Source organism: Serinus canaria, chromosome 9, assembly GCF_022539315.1.
Source record: "Serinus canaria isolate serCan28SL12 chromosome 9, serCan2020, whole genome shotgun sequence".
NCBI classification, from domain to species: Eukaryota; Metazoa; Chordata; class Aves; order Passeriformes; family Fringillidae; genus Serinus; species Serinus canaria.
Genome location: NC_066323.1, coordinates 19,650,435 through 19,673,819, shown reverse-complemented (window position 1 = coordinate 19,673,819; position 23,385 = coordinate 19,650,435).

Sequence of the window (23,385 nt, the reverse complement as noted above, 5' to 3'; positions counted from 1 at the left end):
GCTGACACACACAAGGAATTAAAGAGGGAGTGACCTGCATGATCCCCACATTATCTCTGCCAGAGAAAACCTCAAATGGTGTTTAAGGAGTGGGATGTCTCCCAAGCACTGGGTGAGAGAAGAGCAGTACAGCAAAATGTGGCAGTAGCAATATACACTGGTAATGCACTGCAGGGAAAGGAAACCATTCTGAGAGCAACAAGACATCTCTGATCCAGCAATGTGCCCATCACAGGATGAGGTGCAAGGCAGGGGAGTGCAGCAGTGAGATAAAACATTCGCTAGCACCGAGGGAATTCACCCCAGTCAGAGAGTGCACATCCAAACACAGGGGACCCAGAGACACTAATTGGGAAGAGGAAAAGCAGGCAGCAAAGCCCAGCTCTGGCAGCAGGACACACACAGAACACACTCTGGGGGCAGGGAGCAGCAGCCTTACCGTGATCCCGAAGCTGGCAGCTGGTGGTGATGGGATGGGAACTCTCCTTGGGATCCAGAGCCACCAGCAGTCCCACAAAGAGCACCCCAAGCAGGGAGGATCCCTTGGAGGCTGCTGGGCTGAGGTTTAAGGTCTGGGATACAAGAATTAGGTGCTCTCTGGCTGCTACAAACAGCCAGGAGGGCAGCAGTAGCTGTGAGATGAAGCAGATAAAGGATCACACACAAGTGATTTCCCATCTTCAGCTTCCAACCCTGTCCCACAGAGCGAGAGCAGCACAGCTGACAGCCCCAGATCTGAGAGACTCAGAGATTATTGGGACTTGGGAATGATCTAATAAAACCTCTTTCCTGGTCCTGCTGTGCCCCGAGACAAACACACGTTACAGCTGCATTAAGACAACACAGCTGCTCTGTAAAACAAGCAGCTCTTTCCAAAATGCCACGACGTGGAGGAAGGTAAAATCCAACCATACAGTGGCAGGGAGCAGGGGCCTAAGTCATCCCATATGGAAAAGAAACAGCTATACCTGTGGTCACAGTAATCCCAGGAACAGGTCTGGCTTGCTGGTAGCCTGCTTACCAAAACAGATGCAATTTATGTTCAAAGTCAGGAAGGCTTCAAGAAGAAAACCTCAAATCACTACTGGGTGGGTTTTTTAAAGCCACAGCTTGCAGTCCAAAATATCTCCTGTGCCTCCCACTGAATGGGAAGTCTCAGAGCTTTGCCATGTGCTGCTGAAAGGAGGGCTGTCTCCAGGGATGCTTTTCTCCCAGAGCATTCTCCCAGCATCAGCTGGGAGTGCTGACCTTCCCCCCAAAATAAACACAGCAAGCTGCCCAAAGACATGAAAAGCATCAAAACAAATGAAACACTTGGCCAACTGCAAAGCCAGGCCTGGAAAGCCTCCAGGAGCTCCAGGTCCAAGCTCTCCCCCCTGCAGGAGCTCTCATCCATCATCCCAGTGCCAGCCAGTGCCCTCACCATGCTGGGAAAGGCACCAGCAGTGCCAGCTCAGCACCAGGGCTGTGACACAGAGCAGGCTCTGGATTAGGTCAAGGCATTCCTGGAGGAGCTGGAGAGCTTTAAATGCATGAGAGATAGTGCAGGAGGGTGCTGACCTTCCTCCTGACCCTTCCACCTCCAATATTCCCAGGAGCACCTTTCCTGCAAGGTAAACTGGGCAGGAGTAGGGATGCCAGAGGTCTGGCAAGTGCCAAACACCTGGAGAAGTGCTGGTCAGGAGGAAGAGGGAGATATAAATGAAGCACATGCAACCCTTCAGAGACCTTACAGCAAAGTAGGAAGGAGCCTGGCATGGGGAACAACTTCCCGTTAATCTCTGAGGCCCAGCCTTTGGGAAAAGCATCCAGCAGGGCAGTGGGAGGCACCCCGGGAAGCACAGGGAAGCCAGGTGTCAGTGGGTCAATCCCAAAACTCCAGGTGAGCTCACTCCCTGTGCTTTTGTCCCTTTTAACTGGGAGGGGGAGCAGAGCCTGACAGCCAAGCAGCAAGAGCACAGCCAGGGATTCAAACAGCTCTGAATTAGCTGCAGGAAAGCTGAAGGAGAACAGGGAAGCAAGGCAGTGTCAGGGGAGAAACCCCTGCTTGGGAAATGGAAGATGCCTTCATCCAGCATCTCCCATTCCTGTGGGACTCCTGAGGGCTGTGCTGGGAACAGGAGAAAAGGGACAATGGCCTTTAAGTGAAGAAACAACAGATTTAGATTGGATAGACAGGAGAAATCCTTCCCTGTGAGGGAGGTCATGCCCTGGCACAGGGTGATCAGGGAAGCTGCGGCTGCCCTTGGATCCCTGGAAGTGTCCAAGGGCTTGGAGCAGCCTGGGACAGTGGATGGTGTCCCTGGAGGTGCAACTGGGTGGGATTTACAGTCCCTCCCAACCCAAACCATTCTGGGATTCCTTGATGAAGACAACAATCAGGTGAACTGGAATAAGTAACCTGAGAGTCCCAGAATTAGGATCTGCCTGATCCCAGGAAAAACAACCCTTTTTCTTGGGACCAGACATCCATAGGAAGCAAGCTTAGAGTGAAAACACACATTCCAACTCCTGAAACTCCCTCAAACTCTTGGTACATCACCCCCCATGAGCTCAATAAATGAGCAGAGGAAGCTGAAACATGGAAGGGGAGAGTTGAGCAGTGGGAAAGAGGGAGAACACACAGAGGCTGACAGAGACTCTCACCCTCATCACAGCCAACAGCTCTTGCATGAGGCAGTTTTCTGTCACCACACCAAAGATGCTCCTGCCCCAAACCCCAGACTTCATGATGGGAATTTTGTGCCAGCAGTGGGAATTCCAGCTCCTTCCAGGGAGCAGCAGGAATTGGGGGATGTCTCCACTCAGGGACCTGTGGGTGCAAGGAGGGTGAAGAAGCCCCAGGAGTGCTCCCCCAGCCCAGCTCTCTGAATGAAGATGGGCCTCTTTTTTCCCAGATAATCCAACATTTCAAAGCCTGGGTGTCCATCACTGGGGCTGGGACAGTGGTGGGGAGGACTGATCCCCCTTGCTGACAGCACAGACACATGGAGTGAGCAGCAGAGGGGCTGGAGTGGTTATTGATTTGCTACATGACCTTGGCTAAGTCACTTAACCTCAGTTTCCTCATCTGGATATTGGGAATTATGGGACTTGCAGAGTGCCACAAATTCATCAGAGGGAACTACTTAAGAGCTCTTTATGACTTAATGGGATTTCCCACTTGAAAATTACTCCCATGAGGATTGAAGCAGTAGGACTGGGATATTCATAGCCTGACTTCTACTGAAAGGGCAGAACTCTTTTTTTTTAATGTTTTTTTTTTTTTTCCCCTAAAACACCCATGTAAATCTTACAGCTCAGGAGCACACAGTCCAAGCATGTCCAGCTTCAATGCCTTTTACAAACACTTTTTGAATCAATTCTGGCCATGGTGACAAGCCCCTCTCCTTGCCTGATTCATGTGGATTCAAACATTCAGAGTTGCAGATCCTGAGCCAGTGGGGAGAGATGCTCAGCTGGGTGCTCGTGGTGTGAGGTCTGCTCAAATTCACCTGCAGACTGTCACACGTGGCTCCCTGGAAGAAGGGAAAATCCAGAGGATTAAAAGCAAAAAGCAGCAACAATTCCAAAGCAAAGTCACAGTTCCCCCAGGAAGGTCAGCTCCAAGGTCCAGTTTCTCCTGTGGGATGCCACCACTGAATCATGGAATCATAGGACAGCCTGGTTTGGAAGGCACCTGAGAGACCATCCAATGCCATCCACCTGCCATGGGCAGGGACGCCTCCCACTATCCCAGGGTGCTCCAAGCCCTGTCCAGCCTGGCCTGGAGCACTCCCAGGGATCCAGGGGCAGCCACAGCTTCTCTGGGCACCCTGTGCCAGTGCCTCAACTCCCTCACAGGGAAGAATTTCTTTCTTATATTAAATCTAAACCTGCTCTCTGTCAGCTTGAAGCCATTCCCCCCTGTCCTGTCACTCCAGGCCCTAGGAAATAGTCTCCATCTTTCTTGCACCTTCAGGCACTGGAAAGCCACAGTGAGGTCACCCAGAGCTTCTCTTCTCCAGGTGAACACTCCCAGCTCTGCCAGCCTTTCCTCCCAGCAGAGCTGTTCCATCCCTCTGCTCACCCTGGTGCCTCCTCTGGACTCTCTCCAGCAGCTCCAGGTCCTTCCTGTGCTGGGCCCCAGGGCTGGGGCAGCTCTGCACGTGGGGTCTCACCTGAGCAGGGCAGAGGGGCACAATCCCAATCCCTTTCCTGCTGCCCACACTGCTTTTGATCCACAGGAAGGTTTAAATCCCTTCCTCCCAACACTCCAAGCCTCTGCCCAAGACAAACCGGGCTCTGATGTTTCCCAAGAACAACCAGTGCTCCCACTGCAGAGCAGTTCAAAGCGCCTTGAGACAACGCAGGCCAAGGGTTGAGAAGCTGAACACAAAATTCTTCTCCATGGTGAATGCTTTCCTAGGGAAGGGGAGATAAAAATACCCAGTGTTTGTGCCTCAGTACAACCAGTGCTTTATAATCTCTCACAGACCCATGCACAGCCCTGGCACTTGAGAACAACAGGATTAAATCCAAAGCTCTTTCCTGTGCTAACTCACTCCTCCATGGGGAATTCAAACACTTACCAGACTGAGGAATATCTACTTCTGCCCTGTCACACTCCCTTGCTCCTTTCTCACCCTTCCCCTCATCACCCACACAGTCACTTGGTATTTATTCTGCTCTATTTTATTTGGATTTCCTCTGAGCAGACTCATTAATCTTCCCTGCAGATGCACAGCTCTGACAGCCGGGGTCTTGACACTTCCAGAGCCAGCGAAGGACATTCTCATACTCTTCTCTTCTTTTTCCCTGCTCCTTTCTCCTTCTAAAGAAACCCTTCATACCTCACCAGGCACAGGGGTTTTTGATGAGGAGGTCATGTGAACTAGAGACAAGGGGGCTGTGGGGGAGGAAGGCAGGGGAAGAGGATGCAACTCCCACAAGGAACTCCCAAAGTCCCACTGAAAAGGTCAGGATGCTTTTGAGTCCTCTGCACTGCTCCCCAACACAAAAAAATGCACTCAGCCCAGCACAGAGATACTTGATAAAGTGTCTAATGAAGTGGAAAGAGTGTTGTAGGGGAAGAATAGTCCTCTCTCATCTCGACATCCCATGATGCTCCATCCAGTTGCTATGGAGATTTTAAAAGAGAAGGGGTTTTGTTGTCTTGAAGGGCCTTCTCCCTTCCCAGTAACCTTGACCTTTTCCAGGTTTGTGTGTTTGTGTGTGCATGTGTATGTATTTGTAAAAAAGAGATAAGGAAATCCATTTCTTCTTATCTGGTCATGGCTCACTGGCTGGCACTGATGCATGTGGGGGGCCGTCAGCTTGGCTCAGCACGGAGATTTGGAGAGGATAAGAGCAGGAAAATACAGAGGGGAGCAGTTAATTAAGGCTGATACTGCAAAGGACATTGTTTGCTGGATAATGAATTCTATCCGCTCCAGAAACACAAGTGCAATTAAAGGTGTGAGAGATGAAGGGCAGGAGGGAGCAGTGGGTCACTGTCACTGTACAAAGTGGCCCCAGGGGCCCTCCAAAGCTGGGCTTTCACACAAGAAAACCATCACCAGAGATTATCTCTCATAAACAAGGCAGAGGAGCTGCTGCCTTGTTCTCCCCCCAGGTGAGGAAGGGCTCCCTGTGGTGTCAGTCCTTAGAGGGAGGTGAGAGTCACTCATGTTGCAAACAGGTTGATTTAGGAGGTCCTCAAAGCAAGAGGAATATGGAGTTAAGTAGACAGGCCCATGCACAAGAACGCTGCCCACAAGTTCATGTTCATTCCCTCCTTTAGCAGGAGTTTACTGGTAATTACCTAGCAGGAATTTAATTCCTATTTTTAGCCAGCCAACAGAGATGCTCAGGTGTCACTAGGAGCCTACTCCTTTCATCCTCCACCAGCCCCCATCTACATCCAGATCCCCTCTGCCCTCTCCATCTCCTTCCCAAAGGAGAGAGGGAACCTTGGTGCTGGAATTTGTGCTCCAGCTTGGGTCCCCTCCTGGCTCAGAGGCCACCACAGACCCTCTGCTCATTCTCTGTGTGCCAACACCTCACGGGACAGACAAACAAGGGAGGAAGGATGATGGAAAATCATCTTTTTTGTGGGATAGGAGCCACAGAGCTTGGCTTGGAGACCGTTGGCATGGAGAGGAAGGAAGACATGCAATGTGCCTGCCACATCCTCCACAACACCAGAGAAACCAGGCAGCCCATTCTAGCCAAGAGCACAACAACGTCCAGGAGTCAGGCCTGGGTTTAGATGGAACATTGCACAACCCCATTTTTAATTACTGAGGATTATTCATGTTAGATAAACAACCTGACACCATTTGGCACCTGGTTTGCTCCTGCTGTAGGTTAATGAGGATCTGATGTCTGGGATGGCTTTGAACTCCTCTCAATTACCAGCAGCAGAAGCATCCCAGGGTCAGTTCCCTAAGCCCTTTAGGGATTTCGCCTCCCTGTCCCTAAAGAGATCACAGATAAGGTTTATGGTCACCACTAACCCTGTGTCTGTGCCCTCTCTAAATTAACACAGCACTGACCCAGGCAAGATAAGGAATTAATCAAAATGAGCTCCCTGAGCAGTGGCCTTGGCAGTCTCTGCTCCCCTCCCTCCAAGCCTGGCTAAGCTTCCTCAGATCCTCACTGGCTTAGAGCAACTCTGCTCCACTCGCTGGTCCTGACAGCTTTCCATATCACATTCCAAGTGAGAAGAGAGTACAGAAAGAAAAAAAAAAAAGTCATAAAAGTTTTATTGGAAAATATTTCTATTTTAGCCAAAACTGCTGTTGATACAATCACTTTTCCATTTTCTGCAGCAGTTTGAGTGTGAGCCTCTCCCCCAGCCCATCTCTCAAGCTTATGATCTGAATTTGTTTGTCCATTCCCAGCCTGCCAAACCATTTTCAATAATAAGATCCATCTCCTCCTGCTCAAGGCTGCATTGTCTTCATATCCTTGGAGATCAGATGTCTGTTCTCCCTTTTATCACTTGAGCTGCACGTGTTTTGATTGTAAACACCCTGATAACACTCCAGTTAGCCCCTCACAAGTGAAATAATAAAGGAGAGATAACATTTCTAGACGTGACACTTAGACTGTCATCCTACCCTGAGATAACAAGGAGCAGACAGCCCGGGAGTCTGTCTTACCCTGATAAAGATCTTGTCACCATAGATACAAAAGAGATAAACTTTCTAAAATAATATCCCTGTTCATGTCACTTTGTTCAAGTTGGAAAAGTGCAATTCCTCTCCCTCTTCCCACGGGGTGTGTTTACAATTCCTGCCATGCCCATCCCCTTGGCGTGTTACAAGACAGGGATTTGTGTTTCTCACTCGGGAGGAGCATCTGACAGGGACCATCTCCCAGGATCAGGTTTTGGGCACCACCAGCTCTGGCAGAGGAGAAAACTCATCAAACACTTCTTGTGGAGGGTGATACCAACCACAGCCCAACCAAGCACCACTTATCCCCACGTGCTGCACATCCCTGCTCCCAAAAAATCCCGCACATCCACGGCTGTGTGGCCCATGGCAGCAGGATGCTGCTCCCTGCAGCAGGTGCCAGCATTCTGGGCTGCCTTTCTCCATGCTGACTACAAGAGATGCTTGACATTTCTGAGTTGAGGCATTTCAGAAATGACAAACGGGCTTGCAGTCGAAATGAAAACGTGTGCAGAAACATCTCTGATCAGGCTGGGAGCTGCCAGGCTTAGAAGCTGAAAGCCGAGCATTTCTCTAATAAAGCAAAATAAAATGCAATAAAATTTTTCATTTATTCAAGAAATACATCTGGCAACCCAAAACTACTGCGACCCTTGGGAGCTGCTTTTATTGTTTGGTTGGTTTTTATGAAAGTACTTTTAAATACTTCATGAAGTATTTTCAAGGACAAAAACATCCAAAGGGAACATTTCCAAATTGACATTTTCTCTAAAGAAACAAGGTGAAGTACCTGCTGGAAGTCTACCATATTTACTTGTCTCACTGAAGGAACAACTACCAACACCAATGTGTTTTGGTGACACCAATGTGTGTGGTCTCACCATTGTAGAAAATGAAAGAATTTATTCTCCTCCTGGTGAATATTGACCCTGGCTTTGCTTCACTGCATATTTGCCTCTCGGGTCAATAAATCATCATGTTCATCTCAATAGAAGTCAGTATCTGCTTATTATTATATTAACCTTTCCTGGGCAGATAACAGTTGGTTTTCCCCTCTAATAAGATATTGTACAAATTGAATAACCAAGAAAGATTCCTTTGTGATTGGACTTTTTCACTACCAGCAATCTTCCTCAGTTTGAGGCATGTGAAAGAACACCCATTTAATGCACCACATGGAGCTGTCTTTCTCCTACAAGCAGCTTTCAGAGCACACACACTGAGCCCCAGGAAAAGCCCTGGGATATCTGGGAGATACACATCCAAGGAGTCTGTCCTCTGGCCAACAATGTAAAAAAAATGCTGCCTCATTTGGCCCTGCAAGAGGTCAGGCTTTCATCCTGGCCAGGTATTAGCACGAGCCTTCACAAAGCACCCAACACAAAGACAGGGAGGCTCAGCCAAAATTTGGGAAGGAAAGATTTGTGAATTTGTGAGGAAGGATGGCTAGGCAGAAGGACAGATGGAAAGCATGAGGATGAAGGCAGAAGGAAAGAAGCCTGGCACACAGGAATAAAAAGAGACTCTTCATTATGGAGAGAAAAGGGCAGGGGCTGAAGTGGAGCCCAGCCTCGGTTCCCCCACACGGGGCACAGAGAACAGGGGATACCTGGTGGGGCTGTGCCTGCTGCCCTCCTGTCACCAGCCTTTGGGGATTACAGACAGCATGGCACTTCTTCAAAAGTGCAGAAGACAGCCTTGACATCCTGGCAAGTTCCTGCCTTCAATAAAAAGCAATGACTTGCAAGGCTGCGTGTGAGATATGGCGACACATATGGCTGGCACGGTGTCCTACATACTGCCTGAGCTGCCACCAGCCACCTCGCTGCCTGCACAGCTCCTCAGCTATTAAAGTCACACCATAAAATGTAATTTGCCTTTATATCTTAAGCTCAAAAGCACCTTTAAATTTGATATATGCACTCCTTCCCTGAAATCTAGATTTTAATGGTGCTTCTTTCAAATGCGAGTGCTGCCCACAGGTGCCAGCCAGACTTTCTGTATAGGGGAAACAGAATGCTGGTAAAACTTAGAATAAAACATTTATCATGTTTCATTAGACTAGGCTGGAACAGAATGAAATATGTGTCATTAATCTGTTAGTCTGTGCATATCTGCCCAGTGAGGGATGGTTCACCTTGGGTACCTGCTGGGAGTGAGACCAGAGAGAGAAGAAGAAGAGGGGCAAGCCTTTGTGGAAAAGACTGAACGAGGATACTGGGCCAGAGGGCAGGGAAGAAACAGCACAAAGTCATCCCCATAATCTGTACAAAATACCCCTGGAGCCTGCTGCTGGATCCAAATGTAGTCCCAAACATCCCTCTGTTTATAAACACTCACTTCCAAAAGCTTCTGAGCTGCTGAGCAAAAACAAACACCAGCCATGATACGAGATAAAGAGGAAATGAGCCAGAGTAAACCCTGTGGTGGGAACAAAGCCTGGGAGAGCAAATACAGAGCCCCAGGGGACAGAGGCAGTGGAAAGCACAGGAAAGGATGTTAGCAGGTGTGTCAGGAACTCCTATGGCCTCACCAAGGAGGAAGAGCTCCACCAGGTTTTCTGGCAGCATGGAGAACCAGGATGAGCTTTACAGCTTGGCAGAAACCCCCCTGAAAGACTCTGGGCTTTGCACCTCCAAAATCCACCAGGACTGTAATGCCAGGCACTTGGGCTGAATGGCTGCTGCCCGCCACGAAATCCAGATTAATCCAGGCAGATGCTGAAGCCCTGGCAGCAAATCAATAACTGTAGTTAGGAGCAGTAACTGTTCCTCCTTTCCCATGCTAGAAAACAGCCTGGCTTTGAGACATCCCACTTCACCCAAGGTGAAGTGGGATGTCTCAAAGCCAGCTTCTGTAGCCAGGAAAACCCTTCCAGATTCCAGGGTGCCTGGCTCCCTTCACCAGGGGAAGGATGGGGGTGGAGGGTGGAGGTGGGGATGGAGAAGGCAGCATCAGACACCACAAGAAACCACAGTGGGGGACAAGGTGCCACCACCTTGTGCCAGCCCAGGCTTGCTCATTCGAAAAATGAGTTTCTAGACGTGCCCAGGGATAGGAGGAATTCCCACACAGGGAATGGCATCATTTCCCAGCTTCCAGCCTTTGGAATGCACCCATCCTACCTCCCAAATCCAGGCCTGAACAGGTCAGAGGATGAAGGACACCTGTGATCCAGGGCACGTTTCATCATGGTGAGGAGGAACCCAAGGCCCCATGCCATGGACAGGAGAGTTCCCCCTGCAAAGGGAAGGAAATGGCAGCCCATGCTCTGTGGCACAAACACCACATGGGATGATGGACACACATCCAGCACAAAAACTTCTGGCATTTTGTGTCTTGTTTTTCATGTGATGGAATTGAAGGGTTTCCTGCTGTGCTCTGAAAAGGGCAGAAACAATAACCTTTGCAATTAGCACTTGGCAGAACAAGCTCCTGTCCACAATAAATTAACGGAACCAATTAGGGGGGAGGGAAAATCATCAGATGCCATGAGGTAAATCCTGGCTCTGCCAGAGGGCAAGCAGAGGCTTTTCCAGAGCACAGCCACTCTGGGATATCCTGCTGGCTCCAAGGAGGGACAGACAAAGGCTTCCTCCCTGTGCCCAAGCTTTGTCCCAGCCAAGGGAGGGGTGGAAAGGTCTCTCTATTTGAGACCTGTCATATGAAATTTATTGCCATATTCTCACCTTGCTGGTGGCAGCCACATCCCAAAGGGGCCTCTCAAAGCATGGGGGGGTCACAGACCAGCCCCTCAAGGGGTGAAGTTCTCAGCTAGGATATGATGGGTGGATGAACTGTGATAGAACATTTCCTCTTAGCTTTGTTTGCTTGTGTCTGTAGGACACAGAGGTTCCTTGCCTGCCTCTCCCTGCAAGGGGCACACTGAGTAGCAAGGCTGGTGTCCCTGTCAAACCTCACCAGCTGCTTGTGGCCAAGAGCTGCAGCCAATGCCCCTGCTGAGAGCAGAGACCACCAGGATGAGGACATGTGGCAGCAAGGGCTCCCAAGGCTGAGCCATCCTCAGCAACAAACATGGCCTGAAATAACCAGAACACTGATTTTTCAGCCCTTACCTAGTCCAACGTGCTCCATTCTTCCATCCAAGCGAAGCAGAAAACTGTATTTCAGCTTTACAAAACACATTTGAGCCAGCATCCCAGGACAGATCACTCTGATGCTCTGTTCAAATTGACTTGGACATGAGAAAAGGCATGTGCTTCAGGAAGGGAGAAAGAAGCCATAAACCAGGCAAAGTGACAAACAGCAGCATGTCAGGAAGGGGAGATGTGCCTGGTGGGCTCAGCAGAGATCACTCCCAGACCCATCTGTTGTCACCTCTTCATTAACAAGCCGGAAAAAGAAGTAAAGAGCAAATAACAGAATTGGCAGACCCTGCTATATTAGGAGGTGATGCCATCCTGCAGTGAAGGACAGGGACATAAAACAAATGGGAAGACAGGTTAGAAATCAGGGTAGGAAATAAAGAACAGAGAGAAAAATGCCTCTCCACATAGATTTACAGAGGGGATCAAAACCATTCAGGCAACCCCTCAGCAAAGGGTTCTGGTATTTCAGATTTGTAGGTGTTGTTAAACAAAAGCCAAAACTGTCCCCAGAAGAAACTGAGTGTCCCTGGTTCCATGTATCAGACAATTATTTATTGTTTACTGGGGATTTTTCTCCCTGAAAGGAAGTTCATTAATATTTCAGACAGCAGGAACATGAAGATCTGCCCCCATGGACATCTCCACAGTCACCCCGTGGGAACTCAGTCCCATCACTCGCTATCCAAAAAGCCCAGGGATGGCCACTTGGTCTGATTTTATAACCTCAGAGTACATCCAACTTCAGCTCCCAGGCTTTTCCTTCTTCCTGACTGCTCAGAATCCCTTTTTCCTTTAACAGGAGTTACATAAACACTCGACTCCCAGAAGCACTGCTGTAGGAAAACAGGAATGCTCACATGAGCCTCCAGCATCCCTCTGAGCCAGCAAAGCTCAAAGGACCCAAGCAATGAATTCATGCATCCAGAAAAACTCTCAGAAATTCTTAAGGAGACTCCATTGACTGCATGCAAAAGAAAACACCCAATGAGGAGGGATTGGGAATGTTGTTTTTAAAGCCACATTGAAGATGTAAGAGCAAGAGGTTCACTTGGGGATCTCCTGCAACTCACCTGGATGTGGACACAAAAATAAGATTTAGACAAGACAGATGCACACACAAACAGCCAAGAGGGGTAGAAGGGCTGAATAAACACACAGCTCACTTTGTGGGGTTTCAGTGGCTATATACAGATATATCTATTTTTTAAAGTATATCTACAATATTAAGGTGGATGCAGAAATCTTTGAAGAGGACCTCATGAGGTCTCAATGTGAAAAATCACCCTTCCCAGAATTTTTTCCTCTTCTTCCTTGCTTTCTCCTCTTGGATTAGAGAGCCAGCAGACTGGACTATAAATGAACACTGAGCAACACTGGCCTTCTCCCAAGCCTTAAATTGTTTATAGCCCATTCGATCTGCACTTACAGCCTTGGATCTCCTAATCTAATTGCATCTTCTTTCTATGGCTGGGCTTTTTTCTTTTTAAACACCATCTTATCTAATCAGCACCATTTGCATTGTGTGAAGTCTGTACATGCTCCAGGAACCCAGTCAATCAGATTTAATAAATCAAAGAGCTTTTTTCCTAAAGCTCAGCAATTTATCTCTTTTTTTAATTTCAGCATGAATATGCGTGCTCAAAGCAGGGATTTGAAAAGAGTCTGCAGGACTGGGTTTATTTTTCATTTTTTGGGAAAACTATGGTGCTGAATTGTGGCTGGAGTTTCTGTGTTCCTGCACCACATCTCTCTCTGCACTTCCCATTTTCCAGAGGGAGATGCTACTGTTCCCTTTTTCCACATGATCACCTGGGAGGGGCACAGGTTGTATGGGGTCACAACAATGGCTCTGAGCCAGGAGAGGGACCACAGCTCCAGCAGGACTCCAGAAGAGGCAACAGGACACAATGTGGTGGGAATCCCAGGAAAGCAGTGCACATACCCCAAAGGCTGGTGCAGCGGGATGGGAGCAGTACCAGAGAGTGACAAATGGCCTGATGGACCTCAGCTGATCTCCTCATTCTCCACTGGCCCCTGCTGCCCTCAGCCACCTGGGTTTGCTGAGAGGCCAAAGACACACCATCCCTTAGGTTTTAGCCTTCCAGGCTGCTGCAATTTGCTGGTTCCTGATTTATTAGCACTCTTCCCCTTCCAGGGCTGATTCCTGCAGCAGAGAATGTTCCTCCTCCCCTCTGTGCAATTACTGAGCACAAACATTGGCTTTTAATTTCAAGAATAAAGTTCCCATTAAAAATGAAATTCTTAGAAGCTTAATTACCAAAGTTTTTAGGAAGGGACTGTGATCCCACTTGTAAAGACCGACCACACAGATACCTTTAACTTGGCATATCAAAACAGGCACTTGCTCTCATTCTCCAGAGTCCTTCCTCCACACCTGCAATTTCTGCTCAGATTTGATCTCTAGTTTCCCTAAAAGGGGTAAAGTATCTACAGCTTAAATCTACAGGTTGTTCTCCAGCCCACTTCTGAAACCTGGCTGGAAAGTAACTGTGCCACCTCAGCTCCATCTGCCACTTCCCAGCCATTACAGACATCAAAAGAGGGGGTTTGTCCAATACTCACACAGAATCCTTTGAAAAAATCACCCAAATCTGTGTGAAAAAGCAGATTTCTGCTGTTTAGTCATAGCATGACCAGCCAGGGCTCTCTTTTGTTCTAGAGCTCATCCTGAAGGGTTTGATTTAGGAGCAGTGGCACCACAGCTTTTGCTTCTTGGATCTACTCTAAATGGAGAATCCCAACTACCCCCTGCCACAAGGCTATAAGTAGGATGAAATTAGGGTCAGGATGAGGCCAGAACACTGATCATTGTCTGTTGGGTGTTATTTTTCCTCTATCAGAAAAAAAAAAAAAAAAAAAAAGGAGAAAACACCCACATCTATGACTTATCCACCAAATCTACCAAGGCATTCACCCCTCTCCTACCACAGCTAAAATAACAACATCCCAAAGACATCCCAACCCCACAGCTAAAATAACAACATCCCAAAGACCTCACAGCCTTCTCCTGCCAGACCAGCTGGGTCCCACCCTGGTGAGGGACAGGTGTCTTCCTTTTCCTGAGAGAGCTGATCCTGAGCTTCAATTAAAGTGGATTTCAATAGACTGGAACCCAACAGGCTTCCAAATTATCCCCTTTTTCTTTCTGGGTGTGTTTGGTCACCGAGTCTTGCTTCTCTCCACAGGGAAGTCACTCACTAAACCTTCCTGCTTATTTAAACCTCAGCAGCCTCAGTCCACTGCCATTTTGCCACCTGAGACCAAAAACCTGGAGTCCCTGAGTCATTGAAAGCAAGATGCAATTAGCACCAATTCTGCCTGGCTCGCTCCCTCCTATTTCATGCCCATGTCTGAAGCTCCTTCCTTTGTGAGCTCTAATGCGTGTTTAATGTGCAACTTAATTATTTGATTACAACAGCATAATTGTGTAATTGTAATGTATTGTGCAAGTTGGCTGGAAGGAGAGGGGAGACATTTGCTGAGTGACGTGGAATCCACAGAACAACAACAGCATCGAGGACACAGAAGAAATCCAAGGAGATGGCAATTTGGAGGGATAGTTAAGAAAATGGGCACTTTGGAAAATGAAAAGTAGTTGGATTTTAAAAAAATCTTTATAATTAATTTATTCTACCCTCTTGTTGCATTGTGATCAGTGAGAAATTCCCTGCTCGTTGCCAAAACACGAGCGAGCGTGGCTGTGCTGGAAGTGTGGGGCCAGGCAGCCCCTCCTGTCCCTGCCACATTCCCCCAAGGAAAATTCCAAAGTGCCCAAACTGTTCTGAGCTGGCCCTCAAAAACTGGCAGCAGAGCAAACACACAGAGGTTTTAGTGGATCAAACGCACCCACAGCTCAGCCACAACCGTGTGCAAGCCAGTGGAGCCAAACAACCTCCTATGGAACAACCTTGCCATGGAAATAGGAAGAGATTCACAGAGGGGCTTGTGGCAATTAATCACAGAGCAGTAACTCAGGCACCTGGATGAGCCCCCTGGGCCATCTCAGTGTGACACATTTGCTCTCCAACATCTGGGCTTTGGATCAGAATGTTCCTGTCCATGGACTGAACCCAAAAATGAGGGAAAAACCCTGGAAGACTTTGATCAAGGTAAGCAACAGACACGGGAGCTCACTGCAAGGACTGCAAACCATATCTTGGAGATCAATTCTAAGCCCACCTCCATGAGCTCTCCAGTTTCTCCTGCTCTCCTTCAAACAACTTTAATGAGTCCCCGTCCTGCAGCAGCAAGGAGAGCCACATTCCCAAGGAGACCCACATTCCCAAGGACACCACATCAATAAATAAGAGGAGCAGCAGCTGAGACAGCCAGCTCAGCCTCCTCATCCCACATCTGGTGAGGCACAGTCTGCCTGCACCATCCCCAGTTTCTGTGGGAGACACAAGCCCTCAGGAATTATTTTAGGGAGATGACTGAAGCTGTTTCTCATCAGCAGTTGATGGATAACTGGCAGGGGCTCGTCCCAGCAACTCTTCCCACAACGAGGGTTTCTCCCACCGCAGCACAGCTCAGACAGATCTGTACCCAAATCCTGGCAGCTGCACACACCCTGCCACTGGCTCCTTCACAGGTGACATTTCCACACAACTGGGGTTACACTGGTGGCCATTTCAGCCAAGGTTCTCCCTTGCCAAACTGCCATCCCAAGGCAAGCTCTGGCAAACAAACTGTGGGATTCCGACCCATTTCAAAGGCTGCTCTGGTCTGAGCACAAACTCCAGTGAGGAGCACTGAGACTCTTCCAATGTCAGCCACACAGGGAGAGGCAGTGACAGCCTGTCCCTCTGCCAGCTATCCAGATTAGATTAAGGAGCAAACTCTGGGATGTGGAAGATGTCTCTCTGCCAGTAAGCGATCTCTTGTAGCAATGCCAGCCAGGGAGGGATTGTGAATGGAACCAAATAATTGCCATTATGCCCAGACTAAATTTGCCACAATTTCAATTTATACTTTTAGATGAGATCCAGTTCCAGTCCACAGGGACTGTTCCTCTCTGGGGTCTTTCCCTGTGTTCACACCAGGGTTAACAGCACAACACAATCACCATGTAAAGCTTCCCTCCCCAGTTTGCCCATGGAAAGAGCTGCAGCAACACCAGGAGGCTCCAGCCTTTCCCAGAAACAGACATTTTGGGATTTGAATCATACACCACAACCCTCAGAAATTCTTCCATTTCCAAGCTTGCAGTGAGACAAGGAAATACTTTCTACCAAAACAAGAAGTCAGCACTCAGAGATGATGCTTCAGGATAAAAGTATTTGTTTGGTGGAGTTTACTTTTTAAAGAATGTCATCTGAAGCCAGAGTAAAAACATTTCTGGTTCACAATTAGATAAAACAAAGATTTGTATGCACGCTCAGCTTAAAATAAAAAGGAAAAAAAGAGGATTTAATGGAATCCTAACTGAGCAGATTTGGCATATCCCACACATTCCATTGTTTCAGAATAAAAATGACTAGCAAACTCTCTGTGCCGAAGCTTTCTTGCTGTTTGGCTGACTGCAGGGCAAAAAGAGGCTGCAGATTGGCCTGGGCCATCAAGGATTTCCAGAGCATCTCTCTCAGAAGCAATCAGGGCTATCAGCTCTAAAACCCACTGCTGATTCCTCTGCCATTCCAGAGGAGTTCATTAACATTTTGCTCCTGGACAAAAGAGGAGAGGCCTTCTCCTGTGGATGTGGGCAGCTGCTGGGCCCCCCAGCAGCATCCATCACCCAGCATGGGAGGTCTGGAGTTCCTGCCGAGGAACCAGAGTGTTTGTGTGCATTTCTGAGTGCCTGAGAGTTATGATGTTGTGCCAAGGCTTGTCTGACTCTTCGGGGAGGTCACTCAGACATGTTGTAATTCAACAGACGTGCAAGAAACACAATTTAGCACCATCCTTCCACCTTCCAGCTACTCTCGCTCCAAGGAAAAGGAAAACAAAACAAAAAAAAATGTCAATAAGGCACCAGTGGCAGGTTCCCCATCTCACAGTCCAGCTGCTGCCCAGCACACAGACAAAATCTGGGCTGGGAGGAGATTTGGAGCTGCATTTCCAGAGGAGTGAGCCTCAGGCTCATCCACGTGTGTGATCCCTCACAGCTTCCCTGCAGTGAGGGCTGCAAACCTCTGTCAGGGAAGGAAATCTGGATTAATCCTGCTGATTAAAAGGATCAGAGGACATGGTGGGTAGGGCCAAACATCTTCTCTTTAGTGGAGAAGATGCATATAGGATGTCAGAGAATCATGAACAGTCTGGATTGGAAGGGACCTTCCACTGTCCCAGGTGGCTCCAAGCCCTGTCCAGCCTGGCTTTTGACACTTCCAGGGATCCAGGGGCAGCCACAGCTTCTCTGGGCACCCTGTGCCAGGGCCTCACCACCCTCACAGGGAAAAATTCCTTCCCAACACTCAGTCTAAACCTACTCTCTGGCAGTGGGAAGCCTTTCCCCACATCCTGATATTCCAGACTCTTGTAAACAGTCTCTCTCCATTTTTGTTGTCAGCTCCTTCAGGTACTGGAATGTCCCAGTAATCCAAGATCAAACAACTGAGTATGAGCTACAGCCCATAATTGTGTGACACTTGGCAATGCTCTGTACCTCCATCATACCTCTTCACATCCTTCATTGTTGCCAAAAAACTGCTAAAATTGGCACAGAGCCTGTCCCAGATTTTGGACCAGGTCTTTTTCACAGCAGCACAGGGCACAAGCACTGCCAGACAAGCCACAAGGCAAAGGGACTGGGACACAAGCAATGAGCACAAACTGATGGCCAGGAAGTTCCAGATGAAGAGAAGGAAGAACATTTCCTGTGCAGTGACTGAGCACTGAACAGATTGTCCAGACAGAGTGGGGAGTCTCCCTCACTGAGGATATTCCAGGACCACAGGACTCACTGTGACATCCAACGCATTCATTTTATCTGGAGAGTTAAGGGACCTCAAGGCCAGGGAAGACCACAGAAATTATGAATTCTAATGCACTGGGAACACAAGATGGATACTCTTTCCCATTGGGCTGGAGCAGATCTTCCAGAAAAACCATCCAGCATTGCTGAGGCTTCACTGTCTCTGCTGGGAAAGGGTCCAAGGTTCCACAGACAAAGCCCATAAGGGAAGTTCCTCCCAGACAAGCAGGCACAAAGGTACCACCCCTGGCTGAGGAGGCTCCTCAGTGCCAGACCTGGAGCAGAACAACAGCAGAAGCACCACCATACATTTACCAAGTTTCCTTCAACTTCTCACTAAGTGTCAGAGGAATTACTCCCTGCTCTCCTATCATCCTCCAAGAGAAGTTGGGGTGCTGTTTCTGGATTTTCTGTTGGTTCTTTGAGGATTATACTAATCAGAATTCTGCTCTTAGAAGGAAACCCACCATCTCTCCTCCTTATAGACTCCAATCCATCTGTCTTATCCCATGCATGGCTCTGAAACATGGAATTTTTCCCATTTCTCTGAGAATGTCCTGACCAGTAGCTTCCCATCCTCTTCTCCCTCTTCCCCCATTGCTGATGAGCCCCTTGGCCTCTACTCTGCCCACAGGTGCTTAATTGAAAAAAAAAATTACAACCCAACACTGTTCCATATAGAAAAGCCACTTTCTATGTAGGCATTAAATATCAATTACATGAGAAGCCATGCAGTGCTTTAATTACACTCATGAAAAATCATCCCATTAATCAAGTTTCTAATCAGCTAATTTCTCATAAAAAGATGGAAACTGTTATTTTATCGATTAACTCTTACAAGTCACCCAGATGAATCAATTCTACTTTTTTTTTTTTGCATATATCCCATTTTACAACAGGAAAAATTCTTCCTTTATCAGGGACTTGCCTGAGTGTGAAATGAGTTCCTTGCTTCTTGTTTCTGGCAGTTCTGTGCTTCCCTCTGGGGCTTGTGGGTGGAATGTGGGCTCCTTGCTCTCACACCCCCCCATCCCAGCATCCAACATCTCCATGGAAAGGGAACTGTCATCTTTCAGAGCTCTGATTTGGGAGACTGGGTCCACTCCAGATCAAAAAAACCTGCAAAAATAGAGGGTGATACAAGAAACAGCTATGCCTTTTGAGGGGAGATGAAAAGAGCTCAGCCCACTTAGTCCAGCAAAACAAAAGCCAAGAAGGGGCATGGCTGGGGTCTGGAAATACATGGAGGGCTGGAGAAGGAAAAGGGGAGGGAGGAAAATCAGGGGGAAAAGAGCCATTCCAGCAGATGAACAAAGCAGCTGGGAATTAATATAAGCTGGAGTTTAGAAACACATGCTGAGACTTTCTAACAGGCTTCCCTTGGGAGTTGCTGGGCAAAACCTAAAAAAGGGTTTTTGCATAACTGGGGCTCCTGCAAGGCATTTGCAATGGTTGGGAAGGAACATCAGGCTCCACGGAGCCTGTCCTGTCTTCACAGAGGGTTTTCTGGGATCCACAGCCAGCCCAGACAAGAAGCCACTTGATTAATTATTGCCTCTGCTGACTTCTCCCACCTACTGCTCTGCTCAACCCCAATTACTCAGGATCAGCTCCTAACAATCTATTGAAGAGGTACAGCTTTTCATTTGCATAAGCAGTTTCAGCCAACACAGTCTGTTGAGACAGAAAATATACTCTGAATATTTAGCAAGTCTGATGGCATTTCAAGAGCATGTGATGGCACACAATTGATGACATCATGCATTTCTTCTGTTTGCTGAAGCTGAAATCTAATGTGGCCCAGAACTTCACCCAAAACTGATTGGCTCAGGGTTAAAAAAAAATAATTAAAAGAAAGAAATGTACGGCGAGTGTTTTTACAGAGTGTTTCTAGATTTAGATGCAACTCCCAGAGAACACCATCCAGCATTATCAAATCTTGTACAGAACTGCAAAATTAGATGCAAAGCCCAGGAGTAGGAACAGAGACTAGAGACAAGTATTTCTCTCCTTCTCCTGGGAGAGGTGCAACGAGCTGCTCAGTTGAGGTCCCAGGAAGGTTTGAGCCACAAACCCTCTGTCAGATCACACAACCCCCAGCCTGCCATTCCTGCCTGGCAGGTGGCTCCAGCTGTAGGAGCATGGCCAGGTTTCAGGGAGACCTGCTCCTTGCTGGGAGTGGCTCCTGAGTGCTCATGAGCAGAGATGTTCCCAGAGCAATACCTTTTTTAGCTGCTGTGGCCTCTCCTCCAGTACCTGAGTGTCCCTCAGCTGGGGTGGATCAGTATTGGTGCAAAAGTCTCCATGTGCCCTTTCCCCTGTCCCAGGGCTCTTCTCCTGGCTCTGTTCCATACATTCTACAGCACTTGGAGCAATCACCAGCCCATTGAAGGATGCTCCACAGGGGCCAGGCTGGTCCCTAGGAAGGGCAGCCAGCAGACCACATCTGGATGAGTGTCACATGCCCTTACACTATCACAATCCCTTTTCAGCTCCCAAAACATAAAATTTGAGATGGTTTGGGTTAGAAGGGACCTTAAGGGCCTCCCACTACCTCAGGTGGCTCCAAGTCCTGTCCAACCTGGCCTTGGACACTTCCAGGGATGGGGCAGCCACAGCTTCTCTGGGCATCCTGTGCCAGGGCCTCACCACCCTCAAAGGGAAAAATTCCTTGCCACTATCCCACCTAATTCTGCCCTTTTCAGCACTGAGCCATCCCCCCTTGACTTGTCACTTCACATCCTTGCCAAAAGTCCCTCTTCACCTCTCTTGGACAAATCTCCCAATCTTATTTATTTCTCTACTTCTCTGGTAACACCACAAATGACCACAGCATTAGCAGGAACACTCTGGGAAGCAGCTGACACACAAATTCCCTTTTGCTTCCGTTCCATAGGGAACAGCCACCCCTCTCTCCTGCTCTTGCTCCCATCCAACAGCTGCAAAAGAAGCACTTAAAGCATGAGCAGCCCATGGCAGCACAGCATGGGATGGTGCAGGACAGAGCAGGAGCTGGGAGAGCAGCTGGGATGGGGAACTGCCGGTGAAAAGGTGTGGGAGGGACAGCCTCACACCTCTCCCAGCTGCTCTGAGACTGATGTCAGATGTGTCTGACAAGTCTCATGCATAAAGAAGTGGCACCTGCACTGAATGGTCACATCCTTGGGAAAATCCAGCTGGCAAAGGATTAACACCTGGGCTGGCCCTGCTGGCAGCTTGTTCCAAACTTTCTAAGGCACCACGTGAGGGATGCTGGGCACTGATGAGCTCTGATTGACGTAAAACAGAGATCAACAGCAGGCTGAGAGACACTACAAATCCCTGAGGGAGCCTCCAGCATCCCAGGCTGTTCCTGATATGCTCAGATCCACCCTCCCACCTCTGCAGTTGGCTCTGCAGAAAAAGGTTTTGTTCCTTGTTGTGAGGACCAATGCTGTCAGAAGTCCTGTCTGCATTCAAAAAAGCATCTCCACACCACAAAGTGCCCAGGACAACACCCCTGGCCTCTGATTTTAACTGATATGAACCAGGACATTTTTCCTTACCAATACCTGTTGGAACTGGGGGGGGAAAGCACCATAAATCTACACCTGATTGCTCCAAAGCCCCACAGAGCATCCCTCCACACCCCCACCCCAACATCTTTCAATCCCACAGCACTGAAAGGAAAACCACAAAACCATCCCAGAAAACTTCCCCCAAAGAATGCAGCCACCCGAGTCTGTAAAGAATAATAATCACACAGAATCCCAGAATGGTGAGGTTGGGAGAGACCTCTGAGATCATCGAGTCCAACCTGTGCCCTAACACCTCAACTGGACTCTAGCACCTAGTGCCATGTCCAGGCTTTTTTTAAACACATCCAGAGATGGTGATTCTGCCACTTCCCTGGGAAGAGCACTCCCAGGGAGTGCTCTTATTCTGTGAAATTATTTTCCTAATATCCAACCTATAACTTCCCTGACGTAGCTGGAGACTGTGTCCTCTGGTTCTGTCAGAGACCAACCCCACCTGTCTACAGCCTCCCTTCAGGAAGGTGTAGAGAGAAATAAGGTCACATCTAAGCCTCCTCTTCTCCAGGATAAACACCCCCAGCTCCTTCAAACGTTCCTCACAGGGTTTGTGTTCCCAGCCCCCCAAATGCCCCCCTCGGGAAGCCTTGTTCAGCCTCGGGAACGCTTTCACTTGTGTGTCCCGGGACGGCACCCCCCAGCAGGGGATGGAAGGAGGGGGCAGGTCTGCAGGCTGCGGGCGGCTGGGGCGGACAATGGGAGCGGCAGGGAAGGGGCGAGGCAGGGATGCTCCCGCCCCGCCGGGCACCGCTCGGGCCGGGATGCGGGGACGGAAGGAGCCCGCTCCGAGCGGCAGCGCGGCCACAGCCGCCTGATTTATTGGCCGCCGCTGCAATTATTTATTCATAAATTAAACAGAAAGAACAGCGAGGCCGGATGCCTGCTCAGAGGTGGCATTCGGGGGAGGAAGGGAGGTACAACGACCCCACCCAGGGATGGCGGTCTGACACTTCTTCCCCAGACGCAATGGTAACCTCTGATTTAATTAGCTGAATGAGAACGGGGCTGTGGGGGAGGGAAAAAAAAAAAAAAAGACACATTTTTTCAGGCAAAGACTTCTCCTGGTGCCGAGCAGTGGTGTCAGACTCACTGTGCCTGCTCCCTGGACATCCCCTTGTCCCACATCCCTTGGGAAAAAGCCACAGACTTACAGTCCCACTATTCTCCTCCTGTCAGCACAAAGACTGCTCTGTGGAACGCTGCCCCCAGGGCTGATTGGGGGATGCTCCTCTCCTCGTGTCCTTCCAGCAGCTGTTCCCCAGCCACATCCAGCCAGGAGACCCCACTGGGGACACTCTGACCAGCCAGGACAGGCTGTGGTGTCAGGGAAGGAATGAAAACTCCCAGGGAAACAAAGAGAGAACAATTAAACGAAACAGCTCACTACCACGAGATCAATGCCATTGAATAAGAGATTTTCAGGCCAAGCCTTGTGGGTCTCAGAGACAGCCAGAACAAGCAAGGAAGAATTTGGAGAGATGATCAGTGCCAACGGACCCAAGCACAGCCTCCCAAGTGCCAGGTTTTGCTCTGGGGTCTGAAGACAGCACGCTTTGGGGAGGGGTATTTGCCTGCTGGCCTTTGCCACTCAGCAATCTCATTTTCCAGGA